Genomic DNA, 12184 nt, shown 5'->3' on the forward strand with positions numbered 1-12184 from the left:
GTTAAGGCTAGGTTTACGGTAAAGGGTAGGGCTAGGTTAGGGTTAGGTTTAGAGTTAGAGCTAGAACTAGGGTTTAGGGTAAGAGGTAGGGTCAGGTTTAGAGTTTTTGTTAGTTTTAGGGTGGAGTTAAGGTTAAGTTTAGCGTTAGGGTAAGTGTTAGGTTTAGGTCCGGGTTAAGGTTAGGGTTAGGGAAAGGGTTAGGTGTTCGTGGGAGGGTTAGTGTTAGGTTTACACTTAAGCTGATGTTTTACAGTGTTACGGTTAGGTCAGGGTTGTAGTTAGGGTTAGGATGAGGTTTAGGTTTAGGGCTATATTTAGGGGATAGTTTAGGGTTTTTTAGGGTTAGGTTTGGTTTTAGGGTTAAGGTTAGGCTTAGGTTTATCTTGAAATTTATGTTAAGGATGAGGGTTAGGGTTAGCGTTAGGGTTAGGTGTTTGGGTTAAGGTTAGGGTTAGGTTTAGGGTTTGGGTTGGGGTTAGGTGTTTCGGTTAATGTTAGGGTCAGGTTTAGGGTAAGGGTTAGGGTTCGGTTTAGGATCAGGCTTAGGGTTAGGGTTAGAATTAGGGTTAGTGGTTAGGCTTAGGCTTAGGGTTAAGGTTAGGTTTAGGCTAAAGATCAGGATTTGATTTCGAGTTAGGTGTTAGTGTTTCGGTTAGGTTTAGGGTAGGGTTATATTTAGGGTTAGGTTAAGAGTTATATTTAGGGTTACAGTTAAGGGGAGGGTTTTGGGTAAGTGTTACATTTAGGGTTAGGGTTAGGTTTAGGCCTAGGGCTAGGGTTAGGTTTAGATTTCGGGTTACAGGTTAGGGTTAGGTTTAAGTTTATGGTAGGGTAAAGTTAGGGTTAAGGTTTGGTTAGGGTTAGGGTCAGGGTTAGGATTAGGATTAGGTTTAGGGTGAGGGTTAGGGTCAGAGTTATTGTAAGGGTTAGGTTTGGGGTTACAGGTGGGCCAAGGTTAAGGTTAGGGTCAGGGTTAAAGTTAGGGTGTGCTTTAGATTAGGGATAGGGTGAAGTTTAAGATAGGGTGAGGGTTAGGGTTATGGCTAAGGTTTGCTTGAGTTTTCAGGTTAGTGTTAAGGTTATGTTTAGGGTTAGGAATAAGTTTATGGGTTCTGTTTACTTTTAGGGTTAGGGGTAGATTTTAGGTTAGGGTTAAGTTCAGTGTTACGGTTAGGGTTAGGTTTACGGTTTGTGTTAGGCATTGTGGTTGGTGTGAGGATTAGGTTTAGGATTAGGGTTGGGTAGGGTTAGAATTATGGTTATGGTAAGGTGTTAGGGATTAGAGGAGTAGTTTTGGGTTAGGGCTTGGGTGAGGGTTCCGGTTAGGCATTGTGGTTCTGGTCATGGTTAGTTTTGGTTTAGGGTTAGGGTTAGTTTTATGATTAGGTTTAGGGTTAGTTTTATGATTAGGTTTAGGGTTAGTGTTAGAGTTAGGGTCAGGCTTTGGTGCTAGGGGTTAGGTTTTGGGTTAGGGTTAGGGTTATCGTTAGGGCTTAGGTTTTCAGGTGAGTGTTAGGGTTAGGGTTAGGGATAGCGTTAGGGTTAGCTTTTGGGGGTACGGTTAGGGGTTAGGTGAGGGTTACAGTTAGTATTGCAGTTAAGGTTAGGTTTTAGGGCAAGTGTTATGATTAGGGTTAGAGTTAGAGTTAGGGTTAGGTTTAGGGTTAGGTGCAGGGTAAGTTTTAGGTTTAAGTCCTGGTTTAGGGTTAGAGTTAGTGTTCTATTTAGGGTCAAGTTTAGAGTTTGGGGTAGGTTTAGGATTAGGTCTATTGTTGGGCTTAGGATTAGGGTTAGGTTCAGAGCTATTGTAAGGCTTAGGTTTAGGGTTACAGATGGACTAGCTTTACGGTTAGAGTTAGGTTTAAGGTTAGGGTTTGGGCTAGGTTTACGTTTACGGTTATGGTTACGGTTAGGATTTGGTTGAAGTTTAGCATAGGCTGAGGGTTACTTTTAGGGTTAGGGCTAGAGTTTGGGTTTGTGTTCAGGTTAGTGTTATGGTTAGATTTAGGGTCCAGTTTAGGGTTAGGGGTTATGTTTAGTGTTAGGGTTAGTTTTAGGTTTAGGGTTAGTGTGAAGTTTAGGTTAAGGGTGAGAGTTAGGATTAGGGTTAGTGTTAGACGTTAGGTTTAGGATGCTACTTTTAGGTTTATGGTTAGGGTAGGTTTACGTTTAGGGTTAATGTTAGGGTTAGTGTTAGATTAGGGTTACTGTTCGTGTTAGGGTTACAGTTAGGTTTAGGGATAGCATTAGGTTTAGGGTTAGGAATATAGTTAGGGGTTAGGGTGAGGGTTGGGGATATGGTGAGGGTTAGGTTTAGGTTTACAGTTAAGGTGAGGGTTTAGGGTAATTGTTATGGTTAGGGTTAGAGTTAGGGTCATGGTGAAGTTTCAGTTAATAGAGGGGTTCAGGGTTAATGTTAGATTTAGGGTTAAGGTTAGTGTTAGGGTTAGGTTTAGGTTAGGGTTAAGGTAGCGGTCGGGTTAGGGTTAAGACTAGGTTTACGGTAAAGTGTAAGGCTAGGTTAGGGTTAGGTTTAGAGTTAGTGCTAGGCTCTAGGGTTAGGGTTAAGGTCAGGTTTAGAGTTATTGTTAGGTTTACGGTTAAGGTTAGGGTAGAGTTAAGGTTAAGGTTAAGTTTAAGGTTAGGGTAAGAGTTAGGTTTACGTCAGGTTTAGGGTTAGGATGAGGGATAGGGTTAGGGTTAGGGAAAGGGTTAGGGTTTCGTGTGAGGATTAGTGTTATGTTTACATTAAGCTGATGTTTTTGGGTGTTACAGTAAGGTTTAGGGTTAGAGTTAGGTTAGGTTTAGAGTTAGGGCTAGAGTATGGTGATAGTGCTTTAGGCTTAGGTTTAGGGTGAAATTTAGGTTAAGGATGAGGGTTAGGGTTGGGGTAGGTGTTTGGATTAATCTTAGGGTCAGGTTTAGGGTTCTGGTTTAGAGTTCAGTTTAGATTCAGGGTTAGGGGTAGACTTAGGTTTAGGGCTAGGGTTAGGTTTAGCGTTAGTTTAGCTCAGGGTTATGGTTTGAATGAAGTTAGGGTAGGTTTAGGGTTATGGTTAGGTTGAAATTTTGGTTAAGTGTGGGGGTTTGGTTTCGGGTTAGGGTTAGAGTTAGGGTTAGTGGTTCAGGTTAGGTTTAGGGTTAAGGTTAGGTTTAGGCTAAGCATTAGGGTTAGTGGTTAGTGTTTCAGTTAGGTTTAGGATAGGGTTATAATTAGGGTTAAGTTTAGGGTTACGGTAAGAGTTAGATTTATGTTTACAGTTAAGGTGAGGGTTTTGCGTAACTGTTACGGATAGGGTTAGGGCTAGGTTTTGGGTTAGAGTTGGGTTAGGGGTTAGGTTTAGGTTACGTTTATGGTAGGCTTAAAGTTAGGGTTAAGGTTAGGTTAGGGTTAGGGTCAGGGTTAGGATTAGAATTAGGTTTCGGGCGAGGGTTAGTGTCAGATTTATTACAAGGGTTAGGTTTAGGGTTACAGACGGGCCAAGGTTAAGGTTAGGGTTAGGTTTAGGGGTAGGATTAGGGCTAAAGTTAGGGTTAGCTTTAGGTTAGGGATAGGATGAAGTTTAAGATAGGGTGAGGGTTAGGGTTATGGCTAAGGTTTGGGTTAGTTTTCGGGTTAGTGTTAAGGTTATGTTTAGGGTTAGGGTTAAGTTTATGGGTTGTGTTTAGTTTTAGGGTTAGGGTTAGATTTAAGGTTAGGGTTAAGTTTAGTGTAACAGTTAAGGTTACGGTTTGTGTTAGGCATTGTGGTTGGGGTGAGGTTTAGGTTTAGGGTTAGGGTTGTGTATGCTTAGGATTATGGTTATGGTAAGGTGTTAGGGGTTAGAAGTGTAGTTTAGGGTTAGGGGTGGGTGAGGGTTCTGGTAAAGCATTGTGGTTCTGACCATGGTTAGGTTTGGTTTAGGGTTACGGTTAGGTTTATGATTAGGTTTCAGGTTAGTGTTCGAGTTAGAGTTAAGTTTTGTGTTAGGCTTTGGTGTTAGGGTTTAGCATTTGGGTTAGGGTTAGGGTTATTGTTAGGGCTCAGGGGTTCAGGTTAGTGTTAGGGTTAGGGTTACGGATACCATTAGGGTTAGGGTTGGGGATACGGTTAGGGGTTAGGGTGAGGGTTACGGTTCCTTTTACAGTTTAGGTGAGGGTTTAGGTTAAGTGTCATCATTAGGGTTAGAGTTAGGGTTATGGTTAGGTGTAGGGCAATATTTAGGTTTAGGTGCCGGTTTAGTGTTAGAGTCAGTGGTCAATTTAGGGTCAAGGTTAGATTTAGGGTTAGGGTAAGGTTTAGGTCTAGGGTTAGGATTAGGTTTAGGGTTAGGTTCAGGGCTATTGTAAGGGTTAGGTTTAGGGTTCCATTTGGACTAGCATTATGGTTAGAGTTATGTTCAAGGATAGGGTTTGGGTTAGGTTTAGGTTTAGGGTTAGGGTTTGGATGAAGTTTAGGATAGGGTGAGGGTTATTTTTATGGTTTGGGCTAAAGTTTGGTTTTGTGTTCAGCTTAGTGTTAAGGTTAGGTTTAGGGTTCGGTTTTGGGTTAGGGGTTATGTTTAGGGTTTGGGTTACGCTTTGGTTTAGGGTTAGTGAAGTTTAGGTTAAGGGTGAGGGTTAGGATAAAGGTTAGGATTAGGTTTATGGTAAGGTGTTAGTGGTTAGAGGTGTAGTTTAGGGTTAGGGTTTGGGTGAGGGTTCCGGTTAGGAATTGTGGTTCTGGTCATGGTTGGGTTTGGTTTAGGTTTATGATTAGGTTTCGGGTTAGTGTTAGAGTTAGGGTGAGAGTTAGGGTTAAGGTTTGGATTAGGCTTTGGTGTTAGGGGTTAGGGTTTGTGTTAGAGTTAGGGTTATCGTTAGGGCTCAGGGGTTTCAGGTTAGTTTTAGGGTTAAGGTTAGGGATTGCATTAGGGTTAGGTTTGGGGGATACGGTTAGGGGTTAGGGTGAGGGTTACGGTTAGTTTTGCAGTTAAAGTGTGGGTTTAGGATAAGTGTTATGATTAGGGTTAGAGTTGGAGTTATTTTTAGGTTTAGGGTTAGGTGTAGGGGAAGATTTAGGTTTAGGTCCAGGTTTAGGGTTAGAGTTAGTGTTCTCTTTAGGGTCAAGGGTGCAGTTAGGGTTAGGTTAGGATTAGGTCTAGGGCTAGGATTAGGTTTAGGGTTAATTTCCGGGCTATTGTAAGGGTTAGGTTTAGGGTTACAGATGGACTAGCGTTATGGTTAGAGGTAGGTTTAAGGTTAGGGTTTGGGTTAGGTTTAGGTTTAGGTTTAAGGTAGCGTTAGAGTTTGGATGAAGTTTAGGATAGCGTGAGGGTTATTTTTATGGTTAGGGCTAGAGTTTGGGTTTGTGTCCAGGTTAGCTTTAAGGCTAGGGTTCAGGTTAGGGTTAGGGGTTATGTTTAGGGTTAGGGTTATGTTTTGGTTTAGGGTTAGTGTGAAGTTTAGGTTAAGGGTGAGGGTTAGGATAAGAGTTAGAATTAGGGTTAGGATTATAGTTAGTGTTAGAGGTTAGATTTAGGATGCTAACGTTAGGTTTATGGTTAGGGTTGGGTTAATGTTAGAGTTAGGGTTAGATTAGGTTTAATGTTCGTGTTTGGGTTAGGGATAAGGTTAGGGATAGCATTAGGTTTAGGGTTGGGGATACGGTTAGGGGTTAGGGTGAGGGTTGTGGTTAGGGTGTGGGTTAGGGTTAGGTTTACAGTTAAGGTGAGGGTTTAGGGTCAGTGTTATAGTTAGGGTTCGAGTTAGAGTTTGGGTTAGGTTTAGGGTGAAGTTTCAGTTAATAGTCAGGGTCAGGGTAAGGGTTAGGGTTAAGATTACAGTTAGGGTTAAGTTTAGTGTTAGGGTTAGGGTTAGGGTAGGGGTAAGGTTAGGGTTAAGGCTAGGTTTACGGTAAAGGGTAGGGCTAGGTTAGGGTTAGGTTTAGAGTTAGAGCTAGTACTAGGGTTTAGGGTAAGAGGTAGGGTCAGGTTTAGAGTTTTTGTTAGTTTTAGGGTGGAGTTAAGGTTAAGTTTAGCGTTAGGGTAAGTGTTAGGTTTAGGTCCGGGTTAAGGTTAGGGTTAGGGAAAGGGTTAGGTGTTCGTGGGAGGGTTAGTGTTAGGTTTACACTTAAGCTGATGTTTTACAGTGTTACGGTTAGGTCAGGGTTGTAGTTAGGGTTAGGATGAGGTTTAGGTTTAGGGCTATATTTAGGGGATAGTTTAGGGTTTTTTAGGGTTAGGTTTGGTTTTAGGGTTAAGGTTAGGCTTAGGTTTATCTTGAAATTTATGTTAAGGATGAGGGTTAGGGTTAGCGTTAAGGTTAGGTGTTTGGGTTAAGGTTAGGGTTAGGTTTAGGGTTTGGGTTGGGGTTAGGTGTTTCGGTTAATGTTAGGGTCAGGTTTAGGGTAAGGGTTAGGGTTCGGTTTAGGATCAGGCTTAGGGTTAGGGTTAGAATTAGGGTTAGTGGTTAGGCTTAGGCTTAGGGTTAAGGTTAGGTTTAGGCTAAAGATCAGGATTTGATTTCGAGTTAGGTGTTAGTGTTTCGGTTAGGTTTAGGGTAGGGTTATATTTAGGGTTAGGTTAAGAGTTAGATTTAGGGTTACAGTTAAGGAGAGGGTTTTGGGTAAGTGTTACATTTAGGGTTAGGGTTAGGTTTAGGCCTAGGGCTAGGGTTAGGTTTAGATTTCGGGTTACAGGTTAGGGTTAGGTTTAAGTTTATGGTAGGGTAAAGTTAGGGTTAAGGTTTGGTTAGGGTTAGGGTCAGGGTTAGGATTAGGATTAGGTTTAGGGTGAGGGTTAGGGTCAGAGTTATTGTAAGGGTTAGGTTTGGGGTTACAGGTGGGCCAAGGTTAAGGTTAGGGTCAGGGTTAAAGTTAGGGTGTGCTTTAGATTAGGGATAGGGTGAAGTTTAAGATAGGGTGAGGGTTAGGGTTATGGCTAAGGTTTGCTTGAGTTTTCAGGTTAGTGTTAAGGTTATGTTTAGGGTTAGGAATAAGTTTATGGGTTCTCTTTACTTTTAGGGTTAGGGGTAGATTTTAGGTTAGGGTTAAGTTCAGTGTTACGGTTAGGGTTAGGTTTACGGTTTGTGTTAGGCATTGTGGTTGGTGTGAGGATTAGGTTTAGGATTAGGGTTGGGTAGGGTTAGAATTATGGTTATGGTAAGGTGTTAGGGATTAGAGGAGTAGTTTTGGGTTAGGGCTTGGGTGAGGGTTCCGGTTAGGCATTGTGGTTCTGGTCATGGTTAGTTTTGGTTTAGGGTTAGGGTTAGTTTTATGATTAGGTTTAGGGTTAGTTTTATGATTAGGTTTAGGGTTAGTGTTAGAGTTAGGGTCAGGCTTTGGTGCTAGGGGTTAGGTTTTGGGTTAGGGTTAGGGTTATCGTTAGGGCTTAGGTTTTCAGGTGAGTGTTAGGGTTAGGGTTAGGGATAGCGTTAGGGTTAGCTTTTGGGGGTACGGTTAGGGGTTAGGTGAGGGTTACAGTTAGTATTGCAGTTAAGGTTAGGTTTTAGGGCAAGTGTTATGATTAGGGTTAGAGTTAGAGTTAGGGTTAGGTTTAGGGTTAGGTGCAGGGTAAGTTTTAGGTTTAAGTCCTGGTTTAGGGTTAGAGTTAGTGTTCTATTTAGGGTCAAGTTTAGAGTTCGGGGTAGGTTTAGGATTAGGTCTATTGTTGGGCTTAGGATTAGGGTTAGGTTCAGAGCTATTGTAAGGCTTAGGTTTAGGGTTACAGATGGACTAGCTTTACGGTTAGAGTTAGGTTTAAGGTTAGGGTTTGGGCTAGGTTTACGTTTACGGTTATGGTTACGGTTAGGATTTGGTTGAAGTTTAGCATAGGCTGAGGGTTACTTTTAGGGTTAGGGCTAGAGTTTGGGTTTGTGTTCAGGTTAGTGTTATGGTTAGATTTAGGGTCCAGTTTAGGGTTAGGGGTTATGTTTAGTGTTAGGGTTAGTTTTAGGTTTAGGGTTAGTGTGAAGTTTAGGTTAAGGGTGAGAGTTAGGATTAGGGTTAGTGTTAGACGTTAGGTTTAGGATGCGACTTTTAGGTTTATGGTTAGGGTAGGTTTAAGTTTAGGGTTAATGTTAGGGTTAGTGTTAGATTAGGGTTACTGTTCGTGTTAGGGTTACAGTTAGGGTTAGGGATAGCATTAGGTTTAGGGTTAGGAATATAGTTAGGGGTTAGGGTGAGGGTTGGGGATATGGTGAGGGTTAGGTTTAGGTTTACAGTTAAGGTGAGGGTTTAGGGTAATTGTTATGGTTAGGGTTAGAGTTAGGGTCATGGTGAAGTTTCAGTTAATAGAGGGATTCAGGGTTAATGTTAGATTTAGGGTTAAGGTTAGTGTTAGGGTTAGGTTTAGGTTAGGGTTAAGGTAGCGGTCGGGTTAGGGTTAAGACTAGGTTTACGGTAAAGTGTAAGGCTAGGTTAGGGTTAGGTTTAGAGTTAGTGCTAGGCTCTAGGGTTAGGGTTAAGGTCAGGTTTAGAGTTATTGTTAGGTTTACGGTTAAGGTTAGGGTAGAGTTAAGGTTAAGTTTAAGGTTAGGGTAAGAGTTAGGTTTACGTCAGGTTTAGGGTTAGGATGAGGGATAGGGTTAGAGTTAGGGAAAGGGGTAGGGTTTCGTGTGAGGATTAGTGTTATGTTTACATTAAGCTGATGTTTTTGGGTGTTACAGTAAGGTTTAGGGTTAGAGTTAGGTTAGGTTTAGAGTTAGGGCTAGAGTATGGTGATAGTGCTTTAGGCTTAGGTTTAGGGTGAAATTTAGGTTAAGGATGAGGGTTAGGGTTGGGGTAGCTGTTTGGATTAATCTTAGGGTCAGGTTTAGGGTTTTGGTTTAGAGTTCAGTTTAGATTCACGGTTAGGGGTAGACTTAGGTTTAGGGCTAGGGTTAGGTTTAGCGTTAGTTTAGCTCAGGGTTATGGTTTGAATGAAGTTAGGGTAGGTTTAGGGTTATGGTTAGGTTGAAATTTTGGTTAAGTGTGGGGGTTTGGTTTCGGGTTAGGGTTAGAGTTAGGGTTAGTGGTTCAGGTTAGGTTTAGGGTTAAGGTTAGGTTTAGGCTAAGCATTAGGGTTAGTGGTTAGTGTTTCAGTTAGGTTTAGGATAGGGTTATAATTAGGGTTAAGTTTAGGGTTACGGTAAGAGTTAGATTTATGTTTACAGTTAAGGTGAGGGTTTTGCGTAACTGTTACGGATAGGGTTAGGGCTAGGTTTTGGGTTAGAGTTGGGTTAGGGGTTAGGTTTAGGTTACGTTTATGGTAGGCTTAAAGTTAGGGTTAAGGTTAGGTTAGGGTTAGGGTCAGGGTTAGGATTAGAATTAGGTTTCGGGCGAGGGTTAGTGTCAGATTTATTACAAGGGTTAGGTTTAGGGTTACAGACGGGCCAAGGTTAAGGTTAGGGTTAGGTTTAGGGGTAGGATTAGGGCTAAAGTTAGGGTTAGCTTTAGGTTAGGGATAGGATGAAGTTTAAGATAGGGTGAGGGTTAGGGTTATGGCTAAGGTTTGGGTTAGTTTTCGGGTTAGTGTTAAGGTTATGTTTAGGGTTAGGGTTAAGTTTATGGGTTGTGTTTAGTTTTAGGGTTAGGGTTAGATTTAAGGTTAGGGTTAAGTTTAGTGTAACAGTTAAGGTTACGGTTTGTGTTAGGCATTGTGGTTGGGGTGAGGTTTAGGTTTAGGGTTAGGGTTGTGTATGCTTAGGATTATGGTTATGGTAAGGTGTTAGGGGTTAGAAGTGTAGTTTAGGGTTAGGGGTGGGTGAGGGTTCTGGTAAAGCATTGTGGTTCTGACCATGGTTAGGTTTGGTTTAGGGTTACGGTTAGGTTTATGATTAGGTTTCAGGTTAGTGTTCGAGTTAGAGTTAAGTTTTGTGTTAGGCTTTGGTGTTAGGGTTTAGCGTTTGGGTTAGGGTTAGGGTTATTGTTAGGGCTCAGGGGTTCAGGTTAGTGTTAGGGTTAGGGTTACGGATAGCATCAGGGTTAGGGTTGGGGATACGGTTAGGGGTTAGGGTGAGGGTTACGGTTCCTTTTACAGTTTAGGTGAGGGTTTAGGTTAAGTGTCATCATTAGGGTTAGAGTTAGGGTTATGGTTAGGTGTAGGGCAATATTTAGGTTTAGGTGCCGGTTTAGTGTTAGAGTCAGTGGTCAATTTAGGGTCAAGGTTAGATTTAGGGTTAGGGTAAGGTTTAGGTCTAGGGTTAGGATTAGGTTTAGGGTTAGGTTCAGGGCTATTGTAAGGGTTAGGTTTAGGGTTCCATTTGGACTAGCATTATGGTTAGAGTTATGTTCAAGGATAGGGTTTGGGTTAGGTTTAGGTTTAGGGTTAGGGTTTGGATGAAGTTTAGGATAGGGTGAGGGTTATTTTTATGGTTTGGGCTAAAGTTTGGTTTTGTGTTCAGCTTAGTGTTAAGGTTAGGTTTAGGGTTCGGTTTTGGGTTAGGGGTTATGTTTAGGGTTTGGGTTACGCTTTGGTTTAGGGTTAGTGAAGTTTAGGTTAAGGGTGAGGGTTAGGATAAAGGTTAGGATTAGGTTTATGGTAAGGTGTTAGTGGTTAGAGGTGTAGTTTAGGGTTAGGGTTTGGGTGAGGGTTCCGGTTAGGAATTGTGGTTCTGGTCATGGTTGGGTTTGGTTTAGGTTTATGATTAGGTTTCGGGTTAGTGTTAGAGTTAGGGTGAGAGTTAGGGTTAAGGTTTGGATTAGGCTTTGGTGTTAGGGGTTAGGGTTTGTGTTAGAGTTAGGGTTATCGTTAGGGCTCAGGGGTTTCAGGTTAGTTTTAGGGTTAAGGTTAGGGATTGCATTAGGGTTAGGTTTGGGGGATACGGTTAGGGGTTAGGGTGAGGGTTACGGTTAGTTTTGCAGTTAAAGTGTGGGTTTAGGATAAGTGTTATGATTAGGGTTAGAGTTGGAGTTATTTTTAGGTTTAGGGTTAGGTGTAGGGGAAGATTTAGGTTTAGGTCCAGGTTTAGGGTTAGAGTTAGTGTTCTCTTTAGGGTCAAGGGTGCAGTTAGGGTTAGGTTAGGATTAGGTCTAGGGCTAGGATTAGGTTTAGGGTTAATTTCCGGGCTATTGTAAGGGTTAGGTTTAGGGTTACAGATGGACTAGCGTTATGGTTAGAGGTAGGTTTAAGGTTAGGGTTTGGGTTAGGTTTAGGTTTAGGTTTAAGGTAGCGTTAGAGTTTGGATGAAGTTTAGGATAGCGTGAGGGTTATTTTTATGGTTAGGGCTAGAGTTTGGGTTTGTGTCCAGGTTAGCTTTAAGGCTAGGGTTCAGGTTAGGGTTAGGGGTTATGTTTAGGGTTAGGGTTATGTTTTGGTTTAGGGTTAGTGTGAAGTTTAGGTTAAGGGTGAGGGTTAGGATAAGAGTTAGAATTAGGGTTAGGATTATAGTTAGTGTTAGAGGTTAGATTTAGGATGCTAACGTTAGGTTTATGGTTAGGGTTGGGTTAATGTTAGAGTTAGGGTTAGATTAGGTTTAATGTTCGTGTTTGGGTTAGGGATAAGGTTAGGGATAGCATTAGGTTTAGGGTTGGGGATACGGTTAGGGGTTAGGGTGAGGGTTGTGGTTAGGGTGTGGGTTAGGGTTAGGTTTACAGTTAAGGTGAGGGTTTAGGGTCAGTGTTATAGTTAGGGTTCGAGTTAGAGTTTGGGTTAGGTTTAGGGTGAAGTTTCAGTTAATAGTCAGGGTCAGGGTAAGGGTTAGGGTTAAGATTACAGTTAGGGTTAAGTTTAGTGTTAGGGTTAGGGTTAGGGTAGGGGTAAGGTTAGGGTTAAGGCTAGGTTTACGGTAAAGGGTAGGGCTAGGTTAGGGTTAGGTTTAGAGTTAGAGCTAGTACTAGGGTTTAGGGTAAGAGGTAGGGTCAGGTTTAGAGTTTTTGTTAGTTTTAGGGTGGAGTTAAGGTTAAGTTTAGCGTTAGGGTAAGTGTTAGGTTTAGGTCCGGGTTAAGGTTAGGGTTAGGGAAAGGGTTAGGTGTTCGTGGGAGGGTTAGTGTTAGGTTTACACTTAAGCTGATGTTTTACAGTGTTACGGTTAGGTCAGGGTTGTAGTTAGGGTTAGGATGAGGTTTAGGTTTAGGGCTATATTTAGGGGATAGTTTAGGGTTTTTTAGGGTTAGGTTTGGTTTTAGGGTTAAGGTTAGGCTTAGGTTTATCTTGAAATTTATGTTAAGGATGAGGGTTAGGGTTAGCGTTAAGGTTAGGTGTTTGGGTTAAGGTTAGGGTTAGGTTTAGGGTTTGGGTTGGGGTTA

The sequence above is a fragment of the Elephas maximus genome, chromosome 18 (genome assembly GCF_024166365.1).
Source record: "Elephas maximus indicus isolate mEleMax1 chromosome 18, mEleMax1 primary haplotype, whole genome shotgun sequence".
NCBI lineage: Eukaryota > Metazoa > Chordata > Mammalia > Proboscidea > Elephantidae > Elephas > Elephas maximus.